The sequence below is a fragment of the Aegilops tauschii genome, chromosome 3 (assembly GCF_002575655.3).
Source record: "Aegilops tauschii subsp. strangulata cultivar AL8/78 chromosome 3, Aet v6.0, whole genome shotgun sequence".
Taxonomy (NCBI): domain Eukaryota; kingdom Viridiplantae; phylum Streptophyta; class Magnoliopsida; order Poales; family Poaceae; genus Aegilops; species Aegilops tauschii.
Genome location: NC_053037.3, coordinates 329200562 through 329218256, shown reverse-complemented (window position 1 = coordinate 329218256; position 17695 = coordinate 329200562). Strand labels below are relative to the sequence as shown.

At 44.0% G+C, this 17695-nt stretch overlaps 1 long non-coding RNA gene across 3 annotated transcripts; it reads left to right on the top strand.

Moving 5' to 3' along the window:
- The first annotated feature begins 243 nt into the window (after positions 1–243).
- On the top strand, positions 244–16633 carry LOC120976714 (uncharacterized). 3 transcript variants are annotated; one of them, XR_012180878.1, is made up of 8 exons: positions 244–795; positions 927–1132; positions 1217–1351; positions 2111–6514; positions 6646–6851; positions 6936–7071; positions 9763–9837; positions 12094–16633. It is a non-coding gene; the product is annotated as an uncharacterized lncRNA (long non-coding RNA). The 3 variants fall into 3 exon arrangements; XR_012180877.1 differs by having other exon boundaries at positions 245–795; positions 9763–16633; XR_005772941.2 differs by lacking the exons at positions 9763–9837; positions 12094–16633 and having other exon boundaries at positions 6936–7228.
- The last annotated feature ends 1062 nt before the right edge of the window (positions 16634–17695 follow it).

Sequence of the window (17695 nt, the reverse complement as noted above, 5' to 3'; positions counted from 1 at the left end):
TTATTTACTGGACTGCGGGTTAATTTCTCATAAACAGGGGGACGTTTTTGCAAAAAAACACGACGTGCGACCAGAAGGAATCGCTGGTTTATTAGTAATCTCTACTATAGCGGGATCGAACGTCGTGATGTTCGACCTTCCCTCGTGGTTCGACGACCTCGTTCGATCCCCCGCCTCGTACGCCAACCATCCCACCCCACGATTCGACCTCTTTCTGGTTCTACTGCGCGATTAAAATGGAAGAAAACAACCGCCGGTCTGCCACCCACAAACAGTCCCACACATCCCACGCCCATCTTCCCAATCCATCTCGCCGCTGAGAAAGATCGCCGCCCCGCCCCGCCCTGCTGCACGCTCCTCTGCCACGACTACTCGACGAGCCGCCCTTCTCGATCGCTGTCCGTGGCTCGTCTCGGTCGCTGTCGTGTGCCTCGACTTCTCTGGTGGTTGGGGTCAACGGTGTAGGCGGAGTCGCAACCCGCGGCAACCGTAGAAGCAGGCTCCATCGGGGAACGTGACGGGAACCTGCCACCGAAGACGCTTCACGATGGTTCCAAGCGCGCGACAGCTATCCGGACGCAGGCATCGCGTGCGAGCTGGCCTAGCCACAGAAACCCTCTCGGCCAGCAACGAGACCGGCGCCAATAGCACTTCCTCTCCAGGGGTCTCGCACGGGAGCTATAGGACAGTGTGGCACAGACTGTGGCTGCACCGGTGATCTCGCAATCGCCGTCCACGGTGGCGGAGGCGAGACCGGTGTAGGCCGCTACAACTCTGAATCTCGGTCGCAGGCTGGTGAGTACCGCCTTCTTCGAGGACCCCCCAGCTTGCTTATAGTAAGCCGATGATCGATCATCAGAGTCATTCTGATGTGGCATGGCGTGCATGCTAGATGTTTGCTCATTTGCTTATGTTGTCTATGGTAGGTTCTTTCCACTGAATGTTTTTACCCCTGCGACTCTGCTCCCCCGGGACGATCTCCACTAGCGCCGCTGCCGCCTCCTCTCAGCCTTCGCAAGCAGCGGGTGGATGCACCAGTCACCGATGATGCTTGCTAAAATTCCACATGTTGTGGTGGCGACGACGAACTCGCCTACATGTGCACGGAGACATCTTCTAGCCCCTTGTCAAGGCAAGTCACAACCTAAGGCTTGGTCATCGATTTTGGACTGGTGTTTGATCTATAGCTAATTGTTTATATGATGGATATGTGCAGGCAAGGAGCAGACTGATTTTTGTGTACAACCTGGCTTCTTCTAGAAAGGGTTTGCGTTCAGTTTATGGCTAGTTGTTGGGGTGCTGGATGATGCGCAGGCACGGGTCACCAATGCTTTTTATGATCCATGGAACGGTAATGACTGCCTAATTCACAAGGGATGGATTTTGATTGTTAATATAATTCAGTACTGTATCCAAACTTTTCTGAATCAGTTATCCGTGTAATGTATCCAAAAATTTCCGAACCACTTTTCTGAATCAGTTATCCGTGTACTGTATCCATGTTTCGATTTTGGTGTGCAAACAAATTAGAATGAAAATGCCTCCATGTCAACCATGCATTGGTTGAATATTAATTTTAACCAATAATGTGTAGCATATGTCATTCAAAATAAAAGCAGCCAAACTAATTCCGAAGGTCTACATGGTTCGTTGGGCATCTGTCATTAATACTGAATTTTCAGTGAGAGCTACCTCGCAGTGTAGTATTTTTAACCAAGATATTTGTTTTGTTCCATTACCAACTGAGCATAGGTTCATATATTGTTAGGTGACAAAGATGCAGCTCCAAAAAAAGGAAATAGAGATGGGTTCAGATATCGTGAGACATATATTGTCATGTTACGAATATATATTAGGACTCCATTCAGTTATACATATAAAAGATGACTGCTTCTGTATTTTCGCCAATATTTTTATGATGATCTTGTCAATAGATTGCTACTAGGTCATCTGTTGTATGTGATTTTGAGGTCTATGATACCGGGGACATAGCTTGTACGTGTTGTTCAAAGATGTAATTTAGATTCTTTTATGAGGTTATGCGAATCCGTGTTAACTTGATGCCAATTGCTAAATCTTCCATATATTAATGTATGCCTATTTCTACCAGTGCCCTTCTATCCATAGCTGAATCTGAAGGATACATGAAGTATGAGGGCTGGTAACTGATAATGTATTTATTTGGTTATTCAAAGCTACTCCCTCCGTAACCAAATTCGGAGGGAGTATGCAACACTCTTTGTTCAATTACTACTTATCTAAGAATTTCATTCTACAATACTTTTTTTAAATTCACTCAAATTAATGTTGCATCAGTTTCTAGACTTCAAGGTATAACACTCTACAGTGGACTTGTGAAATCTGAGATTTAGTGTTTAGGATATTATGATTTCCAAAAATCTTGAATGTAAATCAGCAAATGTGTGATGTGCATACAAAAAAGTTGCAAGAATTTTGATATTTGAATTGAGATTCACACATGTCTTACTATTAGCTTCCCCTTGAATAATTATTTCAAGTCAGCAGCTATATGGAATTGAGGGTTCACTGTTTCATTGACAGCTTTATGTCAATATAGTATTATCTTTAGTTTGGACTTTTGACTTGGCCATAATGGTAGACTAGGAAATATCCTTCCCATTGGTCGGAATACTTATTGTCGACATTACTGTTAATATTTGATGATACATATTACCGGTTTCTATTGTTTCTAGGAGCTGCAAGGCAGTGGTCTTTCTGAAATGTCTAGCATGTAGATCGTACTTATAGTAAAAAGGAACACCTGGCCTGATCGTGTATCGTGCTAGCAGTTATCTGTAGGTATAGCTAAACTGAAGATATATTCTCGCTATTTGCCTCCGTGAGGCTTACGTTTTTTACCATATGACTCAGGATTGTTGTAGGCTTGTAGTAGCCATCTGTAGATCAAAATATAAAATTAAGATGCTCTACGTGAAGGCGAAGCTAATATTTTTCTTGCTACCGCAACAGTGCATTCTGTAGCATTCTATTTATTTTGTATTCATTGAAAAAATTTAAAGGCGCAAAAATATATATTTTGTGATCTTTATCCTAACTAGACCATGCTAAACATATATTTTTCGAAGACATCATTGGGAAGGCAATGGACGGATATCCACCTTTGTTATGTGACCCTTATCCTAACTGGCGCAAAAAAATTGAAGGCGCAAAGATATATTTTTTGAATTCATTTTTTGTATTCTATTACCCATGGCAACGCACGAGCATTCAGCTAGTAAAAAATATAAAAGGTAGAGATACTTGGTAGACCGTTTTTACGTACTATTGGTGCCGTGATTGATATGAAAGAAGGCAATATTACATTTCAATTTCCTTTGAGCAAGGGTATGGGACACTTTCCTATAACAAGAATTAAGCCACTGCATTAATCAATCATGAGGGCATCTTATGGATCTAGATCTCAAGATGACAATGCTTAAATCTATGCACTATGCCTAGCTAGGGGCATAAAACGATAGCGCTTGTTGGGAGGCAACCTAATGAATAAAATTTATTTTTGTCTTTTTCTTTCTGTTCTTGAGTGTTTGCACGATTATGCCACTGTTATGATTGTTTTTTTGTGTTTTAGTTAGTGTTTGTGCCAAGCAAAGCCCTTGGGGTCATGTTGGGTGATAGTTGATTTGATCTAGTTGAAAAACAGAATCTTTGCGCGCCGGTCATAGAATTGTGAAAAATCACAGAAGCGCGATAAAATCCTGATTTTTGTACACAAAATTGATATACAAATTTCCTACGTTTTTCCTAATTTCTCAGAATTTTCAGAATTACAGAAGTATTCGAAGTTTTCATATTGCTACAGACTGTTATGTTTTTGACAGATTCTGTTTTCTTTGTGTTGTGTGCTTATTTTGATAAATCTATGGTTTGTATTGGAGGGTATAAGCCATAGTAAAGTTGGAATACAGTAGATATAATGCAAAAATAAAATATGAATGGGTTTGCAACAGTACTTAGAGTAGGGATTTGCTTTGTTATACTAACGGATCTCACGAAGGTTTTGTTGAGTTTTGTGTGATTGAAGTTTTCAAGTTTTGGGTGAGATCACGATGGATGAAGGAATAAGGAGTAAGAAGAGCCTAAGCTTGGGGATGCCCATGGCACCCAAGTTATTATCCGAAGAGGAACAAACAACTAAGCTTGGGATGCCCCGAGTGGCATCCCCTCTTTCTTCTAACGACCATCGATATTTTACCTGGAACTATATTTTTATTCGTCACATATCATGAGTTTTGCTTGGAGCGTCTTGTATTATATGAGTCTTTGCTTGTTTTGCTTTTTATTTTAAGTCAAGTATCCTTGCTGAACACACCTATTTGAGAGAGCCAAAATTATGCTATGATTTGTTAGAATTGCTCTATGTGCTTCACTTAAATTTTTTGAGCTATGTAATTGCTCTACTGCTTCACTTATATCATTTTGAGCATGGTGTGCTTTATTATTTTTGAAGAAATGCTCTCATGCTTCACTTAGATTAATTTGAGAGTTAGTGATTTTTTTTAGAAATTCTCTCATGCTTGACTTATATTATTTTGAGAGAAGAAAATTTTATGCTCATGTTCTTCACTTAGATTTGTTTGAGCTATCAAAAGCAACATATGAAACTAGTCCCAAAGTGATAGATATTCAAGAGGGATATACTAAGAACTTTCATAAAGATCATTGCACAAAATAAACTTGATTCTTTGTAATAGTTTTGCGATATGATGATAGTGATATGTGAGTCATGTTGGTGAGTAATTATGGTTTAGTAAGAATATTGATGTTAAGGTTTGTGATTCCCTATGCAAGCACGAAAGTCAATAGTTATGCAATGAAATTACATCCTACTTGTGGTGCATTATTTGGTGTTAGTTATGCTTAATGCTCGCTTATGAGATTTTTCGTTTCTTGGTTGGATGCTTCTCAATCTTTTGCTAGCCTTCATTTGTACTAAGTATGATCACTACTTGTGCATCCAAAATACTTAAACAAGTTTTTGCCATATGAGTCCACCATACCTACCTATATGGAGTATTCTTTTGCCATTCTAAGCAAATTTGCATGTGCCATCTCTAATCTTCAAAATAAATTTCCTTTTTGTGTGCTCGTACCGCTCATGAAACGGTAGGGGGTGGCTGATATTTTTCCTTGCTAGCTGTGTTATTCTCAAGATGAGTGTTTATTCACTTGTCATTGCACGAGAGTACGGCAAAGGTATTAGGGATGCCAAGTCCCGGAATGAAAAATGAATTTACTTTATGTTGTAAAATAATAAATTCCTTGGAAAGTGTTGGTATGGACGGCACCCGTGGAATGTGAAAGTATGGTGGAAAAAGGAATAAACTTTATTTTCTGTTTGGGAACCGCCTTTGATATATCTAGCATGGAAAGTAATGGGAACTACTCGATCATTTTCGTTGACATGAAAGGCATGCCACCCAAAATGTTGTATCTCTTAATTTTTTGCTTTGAGCTCTAGCACCTCTACAAATCCCTACTTCCCTTTGCGAAGGGCCTTTCTTTTTTACTTTATGCAATTTTTATTTTGAGTCTCCATCTTCTCTTGTAAAGCATCAACTAAGGGGCACTATGATCGTACTTGAGCATTGGGTGTAGCTAATATGCGAGTGTGTTTCATGAATAGATCAATGATTGAGCATAATGGGCTAGGGATAACTTGCTTTAGTGTTGATATTTTGAAACACATGGTTGCTTGTTGATATGCTTGAGTATTGAAATCCTCATGTCAAAACTAGACTATTGCTTTGAATCATATAGAAGTCCAAATGTCCATGCTACAAAAGAAAAGAATATGCGATGAACATCGTGATGGTTCGACCTCCCCTCGTGGTTCGACGACCTCGTTCGATCCCCCCGCCTCGTACGCCAACCATCCCCACCCCACGATTCGACCTCTTTCTAGTTCTACTGCGCGATTAAAAAGGAAGAAAACAACCGCCGGTCCGCCACCCACGCACACATCCCACGCACATCTTCCCAAGCCATCTCGCCGCTGAGAAAGATCGCCGCCCCGCCCTGTCCTGCTGCACGCTCCTCTGCCACGACTACTCGATGAGCCGCCCTTCTTGATCGCTGTCCGTGGCTCGTCTCGGTCGCTGTCGTGTGCCTCGACTTCTCTGGTGGTTGGGGTCAACGGTGTAGGCGGAGTCGCAACCCGCGACAACCGTAGAAGCAGGCTCCATCGGGGAACGCGACGGGAACCTGCCACCGGAGACGCTTCATGATGGTTCCAAGCGCGCGGCAGCTATCCGGACGCAGGCATCGCGTGCGAGCTGGCCTAGCCACGGGAAACCCTCTCGGCCAGCAGCAAGACCGGCGCCAATAGCACTTCCTCTCCAGGGGTCTCGCACGGGAGCTATAGGACAGTGTGGCACAGACTGTGGCTGCACCGGTGATCTCGCAATCGCCGTCCACGGTGGCGGAGGCGAGACCGGTGTAGGCTGCTACAACTCTGAATCTCGGTCGCAGGCTGGTGAGTACCGCCTTCTTCGAGGACCCCCCAGCTTGCTTATAGTAATCCGATGATCGACCATTAGAGTCATTCTGATGTGGCATGGCGTGCACGCTAGATGTTTGCTCATATGCTTATGTTGTCTATGGTAGGTTCTTTCCACTGAATGTTTTTACCCCTGCGACTCTGCTCCCCCGGGACGATCTCCACTAGCACTGTTGCCGCCTCCTCTCAGCCTTCGCAAGCAGCAGGTGGATGCACCAGTCACCGACGATGCTTGCTAAAACTCCACATGTTGTGGTGGCGACGACGAACTCGCCTACATGTGCACGGAGACATCTTCTAGCCCCTTGTCAAGGCAAGTCACAACCTAAGGCTTGATCTTCGATCTTGGACTGGTGTTTGATCTGTAGCTAATTGTTTATATGATGGATATGTCCAGGGCAAGGAGCAGACTGATTTTTTTGTACAACCTGGCTTCTTCTAGAAAGGGTTTGCGTTCAGTTTATGGCTGGTTGTTGGGGTACTGGATGATGCACAGGGACGGGTAACCAATGCTTTCTATGATCCATGGAACGGTAATGACTGCCTAATTCACAAGGGATGGATTTTGATTGTTAATATAATTCAGTACTGTATCCAAACTTTTCTGAATCAGTTATCTGTGTAATGTATCCAAAATTTTCCGAACCACTTTTCTGAATCAGTTATCCGTGTACTGTATCCATGTTTCGATTTTGGTGTGCAAACAAATTAGAATGAAAATGCCTCCATGTCAACCATGCATTGGTTGAATATTAATTTTAACCAATAATGTGTAGCATATGTCATTCAAAATAGAAGCAGCCAAACAAATTCCAAAGGTCTACATGGTTCGTTGGGCATCTGTCATTAATACTGAATTTTCAGTGAGAGCTACCTCGCAGTGTAGTATTTTTAACCAAGATATTTGTTTTGTTCCATTACCAACTGAGCATAGGTTCATATATTGTTAGGTGACAACGATGCAGCTCCAAAAAAAGGAAATAGAGATGGGTTCAGATATCGTGAGACATATATTGTCATGTTAGGAATATTTATTAGGACTCCATTCAGTTATACGTATAAAAGATGACTGCTTCTGTATTTTCGCCAATCACTACTGGAATCAGCTAATTTGCCATCTGCCAGCTCTTTGCCGTCTGCTAGCTGACGGCAAAGAAGCTCTTTGCCATCAGCTACCCAAAAGCAGACGGCAAAGAAATGGCAGACGGCAAAGAAGCTCTTTGCCGTGCGCGAGCTCTTTGCCGTCTGCCAGCAGACGGCAAAGAATCTTTGCTGTCCGCTGGCAGACGGCAAAGAGAGAGGTGGCCCCCACCCCCGCCCGTTTGGAAAAAACTTAACGGCAAAGAGGCAAAAGGGCGGACGGCAAAGAGAGGCGGACGGCAAAGAGGACACCACCTAACGGCCCGTACCCCCCGCCCGTTACTCTGTTCTCTCCTCGCCGACGCGCCCCGCCACCACTTCCCACCCCACCGTCGCCGCCGCCGCCCGCCGCGCGCCGCCGCCCCCACCACTCGCCGCCGCCCGGTCGCCCCACCACCTCGCCGCCCCACCGGCCCCCCGCCCCGTCGCCACTGCCGCCCCGCGCCGTCGCCCCACCACCCGTCGCCCCCGCTGCCCCCGCCGCCCCGTCGGCCCACCGCCCCGGCCCCCCGCCGCCCCGGGGCCCGCCGCCCCACCGCCCCGTCGCCCCCCTGCCCCGGCCCCCCCCCCGCGCCCCCGCCCCCCGCCGCCCCACGCCCCACCGCCCCGGGCCCGGCCCCCCGCCGCCCCAGGCCGCCCCCGCGCCCCGGCCACCTCATCCACCGGCCACCTCCTCCAACGCCCCGCCCCCCTCCTCCACCGGCCACCTCCTCCACCGGCCCTGCCCCAGGTGAGCCCCCCTCCTTTTTTCTGTTTTTTCTGTTTTTTTCCTTTTTAGTTTTAGTTTAGATTTAGTTTTAGTTTTAGTTTTAGTTTTAGTTTAGTTTTAGGTTTAGATTTAGTTTTTTCCTTTTTTCTGTTTTATTAGTTTTAGGTTTATGTTTAGTTTAGTTTTAGTTTTAGTTTTAGTTTTAGATTTAGGTTTAGTTTTAGGTTTAGTTTAGTTTGAGGAAAGAAGAAGAAGAAGAGAAAAAGAGGAGAGGAGGAGAAGAAGAAGAGGAAAAAGGAAAGGAAGAAGAAGAAGAGGAGGAGGAGAAGAAAAAAGAAGAAGAGGAAGAAGAAGAAGAAAAAAGAGGAGAGGAGGAGAAGAAGAAGAGGAAAAAGGAAAGGAGGAAGAAGAAGAAGAAGAAGAAGAAGGAAAAAAGGGAAGAATAGGAAGAAGAAGAAAAGGAAAAAAACCCGACCCGACACGGCACCCCGACCCGACACGGCACCCCGACCCCGACCCGGCACCCCGACACGACACCCCGACCCCGACACCCCGACCCCGAGCCTGACCCGACACCCCGACCCCGACGCCGACACGGCACCCCGACCCCGACCCGGCACCCCGACCCGACACCCCGACCCCGAGACCCCGACCCCGACACCGACACGACACCCCGACACCGACACCCTGACACCACACCCACCCTTACCCCGACACCGACACAGCACCCCGACCCCGACCCGGCACCCCGACCCGACACCCCGACCCCGAGACCCCGACCCCGAGTCTGACCCGACACCCGGACCCCGAGACCCCGACCCGGCACCCCGACCCGACACCCCGACCTCGAGACCCCGACCCCGAGCCTGACCCGACACCCCACCCCGAGACCCCGACCCCGAGCCTGACCCGACACCCCGACCCCGAGACCCCGACCCCGACCCGGCACCCCGACCCGAGACCCCGACCCCGAGACCCCGACCCCGAGCCTGACCCGACACCCCGACCCCGACACCGACACGGCACCCCGACCCCGACCCGGCACCCCGACCCGACACCCCGACCCCGAGACCCCGACCCCGACCCTGACCCCGACCCCGACACCCCGACCCCGAGCCTGACCCGACACCCCGACCCCGACACGGCACCCCGACCCCGACCCGGCACCCCGACCCGACACCCCGACCCCGACACGGCACCCCGACACCGACACGACACCCCGACCCCCGACACCTCCCGAAAAGGTGTTCTTTGGCCTTCCAGAAGCCGACGGGGTCATATATTTGTGAATTATTAGTTAGGTCATATATTTTTCGATTTTGTTATGAAAAACATCATATATAATTGTGTTGATCGGGTAGTTTTAAATGTGCAGTTGTTTCATCGCTGCGAGGTTTGGTGTTCGACGACCTCGCCGTGCGTTTGACGAGCTCTGCCCCTTCGTTCGTGGGTGAGCACAAATGACATGTCCTCCTCCCCCATTAATTATTTGATATATTCCGATGAAACTTGATAGCTAGCTATATATGTGTCTTGAATCATCAGTATGCGTAACCAATATGTGTCTCCCGTTCGAAAGCGTCATAGTTATAAATATGCATGCATTTGCATATTTATAACCTTGATTCTTTCGAATTGTCCAACGCTATCCATGGACAGCCCGAGTATGTTTAGATTGGGTTCGTTTTCCCATATGCTTTGCTCCGGATCCGACGCATAAATTTCATCAGTGCCTCCCCTGTTGTTCTCCGGGTACACATCCTCTCTGTTTATTGCAGAGACGTGTATCAGGAGAACAGCGGGGAGGTGCTGCCGAAATTTTGCGTAGGATCCGGAGCATAGCATGGGAAAATGAACCTAATCTAAACATACTCGGGTGGGATTAGGACCTATCATTACCTATTAGAGTGTAGGTTGCATGGACGTAATAAAATTGACAAAGTAGATCAACTGATGAATATATACATGGTGAATTATATATATATATATATATATATATATATATATATATTTGTTGTGTGTCTAGTAGCTCTGAAAGTCAAGATGAGTGATCGTGCGTGGATGTACACCGGTCACACTGGTCAGAACAAATGGAGCACTGAATGGTTCACAAAAACCAAGGGGTTTGTGCGAGCCGCATTTGCAAATGGCCAGAGGAAAACCTGGTGCCCCTGTTTACGGTGCGGCAATTGGGAAAAGAGGACAGAGGCTGAAATGGGCAAACACCTGCAGAAGAGTGGTTTTACGCCCGATTATACGGTGTGGACATTTCATGGTGAGTCTGCCCAACGTGACCGAGCTGAGGTGGATCGTCGCCGCACCGACGAGCATGGTACCGGGATGGAAAACATGGTGCAAGACTTCGATGATGCTCGGGATTCGGACGAGGAGATGGAGGAATCTGCAAAGGCCTTCAATGAAATGTTGGAGTCTTCAAAACGTCCGCTCCATGAGCACACTGAGCTTTGTCAGTTGGATGCCATCTCACAAGTAATGGCTCTGAAGGCTCAGTTCAACTTGGGCAGAGAATGCTACGATGCAATGATGACAGTATTTGGACGCTTTCTACCCAAAGGCCATATAATGCCTGCAAACCTGTACCAGTCGGACAAAATCCTCCGTGCACTGAAGATGCCCTATGATAAGATACATGCCTGTTAGAAAGGATGTGTCTTGTTTAGGCTTGACTATGCGGACTTGAACTATTGTCCCATTTGCAAGTCTTCCAGGTATGTTGTGGTAGACAACGGTATGGGTGAGAAGACACAGACCAAAATCCCCGTTAGTGTTCTTCGGTATATGCCAATCGTACCAAGACTTCAACGTCTTTTCATGGTCGAAGAGACGGCCAGACAGATGACATGGCACAAAACGGGCAAAAGAACCGAACTAGATGCAGATGGGAATCTGATGATTGTACACACATCGGATGGTGTTGCGTGGAAAAAGTTTGATGAATTACATGGTGCCATCTACACGTCACTACATGGCAGGCCTTTGCCGTCTGCCGCGGACGGCAAAGAGGACACGTGGCATCCAGCTGTGCTTCCTGGGAGCTGACCCATTTGGTCAGTTTGCCTACAGTGGCAGACGGCAAAGAGTTTGCCGTCAGCGGCGGACGGCAAAGGCCTGCCATGTAGTGACGTGTAGATGACATCATACGGAGGACGGCAAAGACAGTAGAAAGTTTGCCGTCCGCTGGCAGACGGCAAAGGCACTAGAAAGTTTGCCGTCCACGGCGGACGGCAAAGGCCTGCCGTTAGCCACTTAACGGACTGAGAGCACAATTATTGCCGTCCGCCCTCTTTGCCGTCCGCGGCAGACGGCAATGGGCCTTTGCCGTCAGCCGCCAGGAAGCAGACGGCAAAGTAGCTGTTTACCGTAGCCTACTTTGCCGGAGCCTTTTGCCGTCCGCGGCTGACGGCAAAGGCCTTTGCCGTCCGCCGTTCATGCCTTTGCCGTCCGCCATGGCAGACGGCAAAATAGCTGATTCCTGTAGTGAATATTTTTATGATGATCTTGTCAATAGATTGCTACTAGGTCATCTGTTGCATGTGATTTTGAGGTCTATGATACCGGGGACATAGCTTGTACGTGTTGTTCAAAGATGTAATTTAGATTCTTTTTATGAGGTTATGCGAATCCGTGTTAACTTGATGCCAATTGCTGAATCTTCCATATATTAATGTATGCCTATTTCTACCAGTGCCCTTCTATCCATAGCTGAATCTGAAGGATACATGAAGTATGAGTGCTGGTGACTGATAATGTATTTATTTGGTTATTCAAAGCTACTCCCTCCGTAACCAAATTCGGAGGGAGTATGCAACACTCTTTGTTCAATTACTACTTATCTAAGAATTTCATTCTACAATACTTTTTTTAAATTCACTCAAATTAATGTTGCATCAGTTTCTAGACTTCAAGGTATAACACTCTACAGTGGACTCGTGAAATCTGAGATTTAGTGTTTAGGATATTATGATTTCCAAAAATCTTGAATGTAAATCAGCAAATGTGTGATGTGCATAGAAAAAAGTTGCTAGAATTTTGATATTTGAATTGAGATCCACACATGTCTTACTATTAGCTTCCCCTTGAATAATTATTTCAAGTCAGCAGCTATATGGAATTGAGGGTTGACTGTTTCAATGACATCTTTATGTCAATATAGTATTATCTTCAGTTTGGACTTTTGACTTGGCCATAATGGTAGACTAGGAAATATCCTTCCCATTGGTCGGAATACTTATTGTTGACATTACTGTTAATATTTGATGATACATATTACCGGTTTCTATTGTTTCTAGGAGCTGCAAGGCAGTGGTCTTTCTGAAATGTCTAGCATGTAGATCGTACTTATAGTAAAAAGGAACACCTTGCCTGATCGTGTGTCGTGCTAGCAGTTATCTGTAGGTATATCTAAACTGAAGATATATTCTCGCTATTTGCCTCCGTGAGGCTTACGTTTTTTACCATATGACTCAGGGTTGTTGTAGGCCTGTAGTAGCCATCTGTAGATCAAAATATAAAATTAAGATGCTCTACTTGAAGGCGAAGCTAATGTTTTTCTTGCTACTGCAACAGTGCATTCTGTAGCATTCTATTTATTTTGTATTCATTGAAAAAATTTAAAGGCGCAAAAATATATTTTTTGTGATCTTTATCCTAACTAGACCATGCTAAACATATATTTTTTGAAGACATCATTGGGACGGCAAAGGACAGATATCCACCTTCGTTATGTGACCCTTATCCTAACTGGCGCAAAAAAATTGAAGGCGCAAAGATATATTTTCTGAATTCCTTTTTTGTATTCTATTACCCGTGGCAACGCACGGGCATTCAGCTAGTAAAAAATATAAAAGGTAGAGATACTTGGTAGACCATTTTTACGTACTATTGGTGCCGTGATTGATATGAAAGAAGGCAATATTACATTTCAATTTCCTTTGAGCAAGGGTATGGGACACTTTCCTATAACAAGAATTAAGCCACTGCATTAATCAATCATGAGGGCATCTTATGGATCTAGATCTAAAGATGACAATGCTTAAATCTATGCACTATGCCTAGCTAGGGGCATAAAACGATAGCGCTTTTTGGGAGGCAACCTAATGAATAAAATTTATTTTTGTCTTTTTCTTTCTGTTCTTGAGTGTTTGCACGATTATGCCACTGTTATGATTGTTTTTTGTGTCTTTGTTAGTGTTTGTGCCAAGCAAAGCCCTTGGGGTCATGTTGGGTGATAGTTGATTTGATCTAGTTGAAAAACAGAATCTTTGCGCACGAGTCATAGAATTGTGAAAAATCACAGAAGCGTGATAAAATCCTGATTTTTGTACACAAAATTGATATACAAATTTCCTATGTTTTTCCTAAGTTTTTCAGAATTTTCAGAATTACAGAAGTATTCGAAGTTTTCATATTGCTACAGACTGTTATGTTTTTGACATATTCTTTTTCTTTGCGTTGTGTGCTTATTTTGATAAATCTATGGTTTGTATTAGAGGGTATAAGCCATAGTAAAGTTGGAATACAGTAGATATAATGCAAAAATAAAATATGAATGGGTTTGCAACAGTACTTAGAGTAGTGATTTGCTTTGTTATACTAACGGATCTCACGAAGGTTTTGTTGAGTTTTGTGTGATTGAAGTTTTCAAGTTTTGGGTGAGATCACGATGGATGAAGGAATAAGGAGTAAGAAGAGCCTAAGCTTGGGGATGCCCATGGCACCCAAGTTATTATCCGAAGAGGAACAAACAACTAAGCTTGGGATGCCTCGAGTGGCATCCCCTCTTTCTTCTAACGACCATCGGTATTTTACCTGGAACTATATTTTTATACGTCACATATCATGAGTTTTGCTTGGAGCGTCTTGTATTATATGAGTCTTTGCTTGTTTTGCTTTTTATTTTAAGTCAAGTATCCTTGCTGAACACACCTATTTGAGAGAGCCAAAATTATGCTATGATTTGTTAGAATTGCTCTATGTGCTTCACTTAAATTTTTTGAGCTATGTAATTGCTCTACTGCTTCACTTATATCATTTTGAGCACGGTGTGCTTTATTATTTTTGAAGAAATGCTCTCATGCTTCACTTAGATTAATTTGAGAGTTAGTGATTTTTTTTAGAAATTCTCTCATGCTTGACTTATATTATTTTGAGAGAAGAAAATTTTATGCTCATGTTCTTCACTTAGATTTGTTTGAGCTATCAAAAGCAACATATGAAACTATTCCCAAAGTGATAGATATTCAAGAGGGATAGACTAAGAACTTTCATAAAGATCATTGCACAAAACAAACTTGATTCTTTGTAATAGTTTTGCGGTATGATGATAGTGATATGTGAGTCATGTTGGTGAGTAATTATGGTTTAGTAAGAATATTGATGTTAAGGTTTGTGATTCCCTATGCAAGCACGAAAGTCAATAGTTATGCAATGAAATTACATCCTACTTGTGGTGCATTATTTGGTGTTAGTTATGCTTAATGCTCGCTTATGAGATTTTTCGTTTCTTGGTTGGATGCTTCTCAATCTTTTGCTAGCCTTCATTTGTACTAAGTATGATCACTACTTTTGCATCCAAAATCCTTAAACAAGTTTTTGCCATATGAGTCCACCATACCTACCTATATGGAGTATTCTTTTGCCATTCTAAGCAAATTTGCATGTGCCATCTCTAATCTTCAAAATAAATTTCCTTTTTGTGTGCTCGTACCGCTCATGAAACGGTAGGGGGTGGCTGATATTTTTCCTTGCTAGCTGTGTTATTCTCAAGATGAGTGTTTATTCACTTGTCATTGCACGAGAGTACGGCAAAGGTATTAGGGATGCCAAGTCCCGGAATGAAAAATGAATTTACTTTATGTTGTAAAATAATAAATTCCTTGGAAAGTGTTGGTATGGACGGCACCCGTGGATTCGGTTAGCCGTGGAATGTGAAAGTATGGTGGAAAAAGGAATAAACTTTATTTTCTGTTTGGGAACCGCCTTTGATATATCTAGCATGGAAAGTAATGGGAACTACTCAATCGTTTTCGTTGACATGAAAGGCATGCCACCCAAAATGTTGTATCTCTTAATTTTTTGCTTTGAGCTCTAGGACCTCTACAAATCCCTACTTCCCTTTGCGTAGGGCCTTTCTTTTTTACTTTATGCAATTTTTATTTTGAGTCTCCATCTTCTCTTGTAAAGCACCAACTAAGGGGCACTATGATCGTACTTGAGCATTGGGTGTAGCTAATATGCGAGTGTGTTTCATGAATAGATCAATGATTGAGCATAATGGGCTAGGGATAACTTGCTTTAGTGTTGATATTTTGAAACACATGGTTGCTTGTTGATATGCTTGAGTATTGAAATCCTCATGTCAAAACTAGACTATTGCTTTGAATCATATAGAAGTCCAATTGTCCATGCTACAAAAGAAAAGAATATGCGATGAACATGTTAGGCAGCATTCCACATCAAAAATTCTGTTTTTATCATTTACCTACTCGAGGACGAGCAGGACTTAAGCTTGGGGATGTTGTTACATCTCCAACGTATCTATAATTTTTTATTGTTCCATGGTGTTATATTATCATTCTTGGATGTTTTACAATCATTTTATAGCAACTTCATATCATTTTTTGGGACTAACCTATTGACATAGGGCCTAGTGCCAGTTGTTGTTTTTGCTTGTTTTTTACTTCGCAGAAAATCAATACCAAACGGAGTCCAAACGCAATGAAACTTTTTGGAGATTTTTTCTGGACCAGAAGACACCTGTTGGGTCAAAGAAGTACCAGAGGGGGGCTCCGAGGGGAGCACAACCCACCTGGGTGCGCCTGGGGGCCCAGGCGCGCCCTGGTGGGTTGTGCCCACCTCGGCCGGCTCCCGCACCGCCTCTTTGCTCTATAAATACCCCAATATTCCAAAAATCCTAGGGGAATCGATGAAACACAATTCCAGCAGCCGCAAGTTCTAGAAACCACAGATCCAATCTAGACACCATCACAGAGGGGTTCATCATCCTCATTGGTGCCTCTCCGATGATGCGTGAGTAGTTCATTGCAGACCTTCGGGTCCGTTGTTAGTAGCTAGATGGCTTCCTCTCTCTCTCTCTTTTGATTCTCAACACAATGGTCTCTTGGAGATTTATTTGATGTAACTCTTTTTTGTGGTGTGTTTGTTGGGATCCGATGAACTTTGAGTTTATGATCAGATCTATTTTTTTATCCAAGAATGTTATTTGAGTCTTTTGATCTCTTATATACATGATTATTTATAGCCTCGTATTTCATCTTCGAATCTTTGGTTTAGTTAGGCCGACTAGATCAATTTTTCTTGCCATGGGAAGAGGTGTTTTGTGATGGGTTCGATCTTACGGTGCTCAATCCCAGTGACGGAAGGGGAAATGACACGTATATATCGAGGCTATTAAGGATAACAAGATGGGGTCTATTCCTACATGAATAGATCTTGTCTACATCATGTCATCGTTCTTATTGCATTTCTCCGTTTCTCCATGAACTTAATACACTAGATGCACGCTGGATAGCGGTTGATGTGCGGAGTAATAGTAGTAGATGCAGGCAGGAGTCGGTCTACTAATCTTGGACGTGATGCCTTTATAATGATCATTGCTTGGATATCGTCATAATTATTTGAAGTTCTATCAATTTCCCAACAGTAATTTGTTTACCCAACGTATGCTATTTTTCTCGAGAGAAGCCACTAGTGAAATCTACGGCCCTCGGGTCTATTTTCTCATCTTATACTTTCCGATCTACATTACTATTTGCCTTTTCTTTTATTTGCTTCTTTTATTTTCAGATCTATTATTCCAAAAACCCAAAAATACCTTGCTGCACCTTTTTGTTATTTATTTTATTTCGCGTTCCCGCGAGATCTATTTATCCAATCTACTACAATTTTATCTATCTTTTTACCCGGGAGGGATTGACAACCCCTCTTACATGTCGGGTTGCAAGTATTTGTTCTTTGTTTGCAGGTACCGTTTACATAGTGTTGCGTGGTTCTCCTACTGGTTCGATAACCTTGATCTCATCACTGAGGGAAATACCTACCGTAGCTGTGCTGCATCATCCCTTCCTCTTTGGGGAAATACCAACGTAGTTCAAGCCGCATCCCTCACTTATACCATTCAGTATAAGAAGGGCATTACAAATGCCGTCGTGGATGCATTGTCACACCGTGACCACCAAGACACTCTCTTGGCAATTTCAGTTGATGTTCCCAAGTGGCTTGCAGACCTTAGTGGCGGGCTATACGGAGGATTATCAATCGAAAGCTCT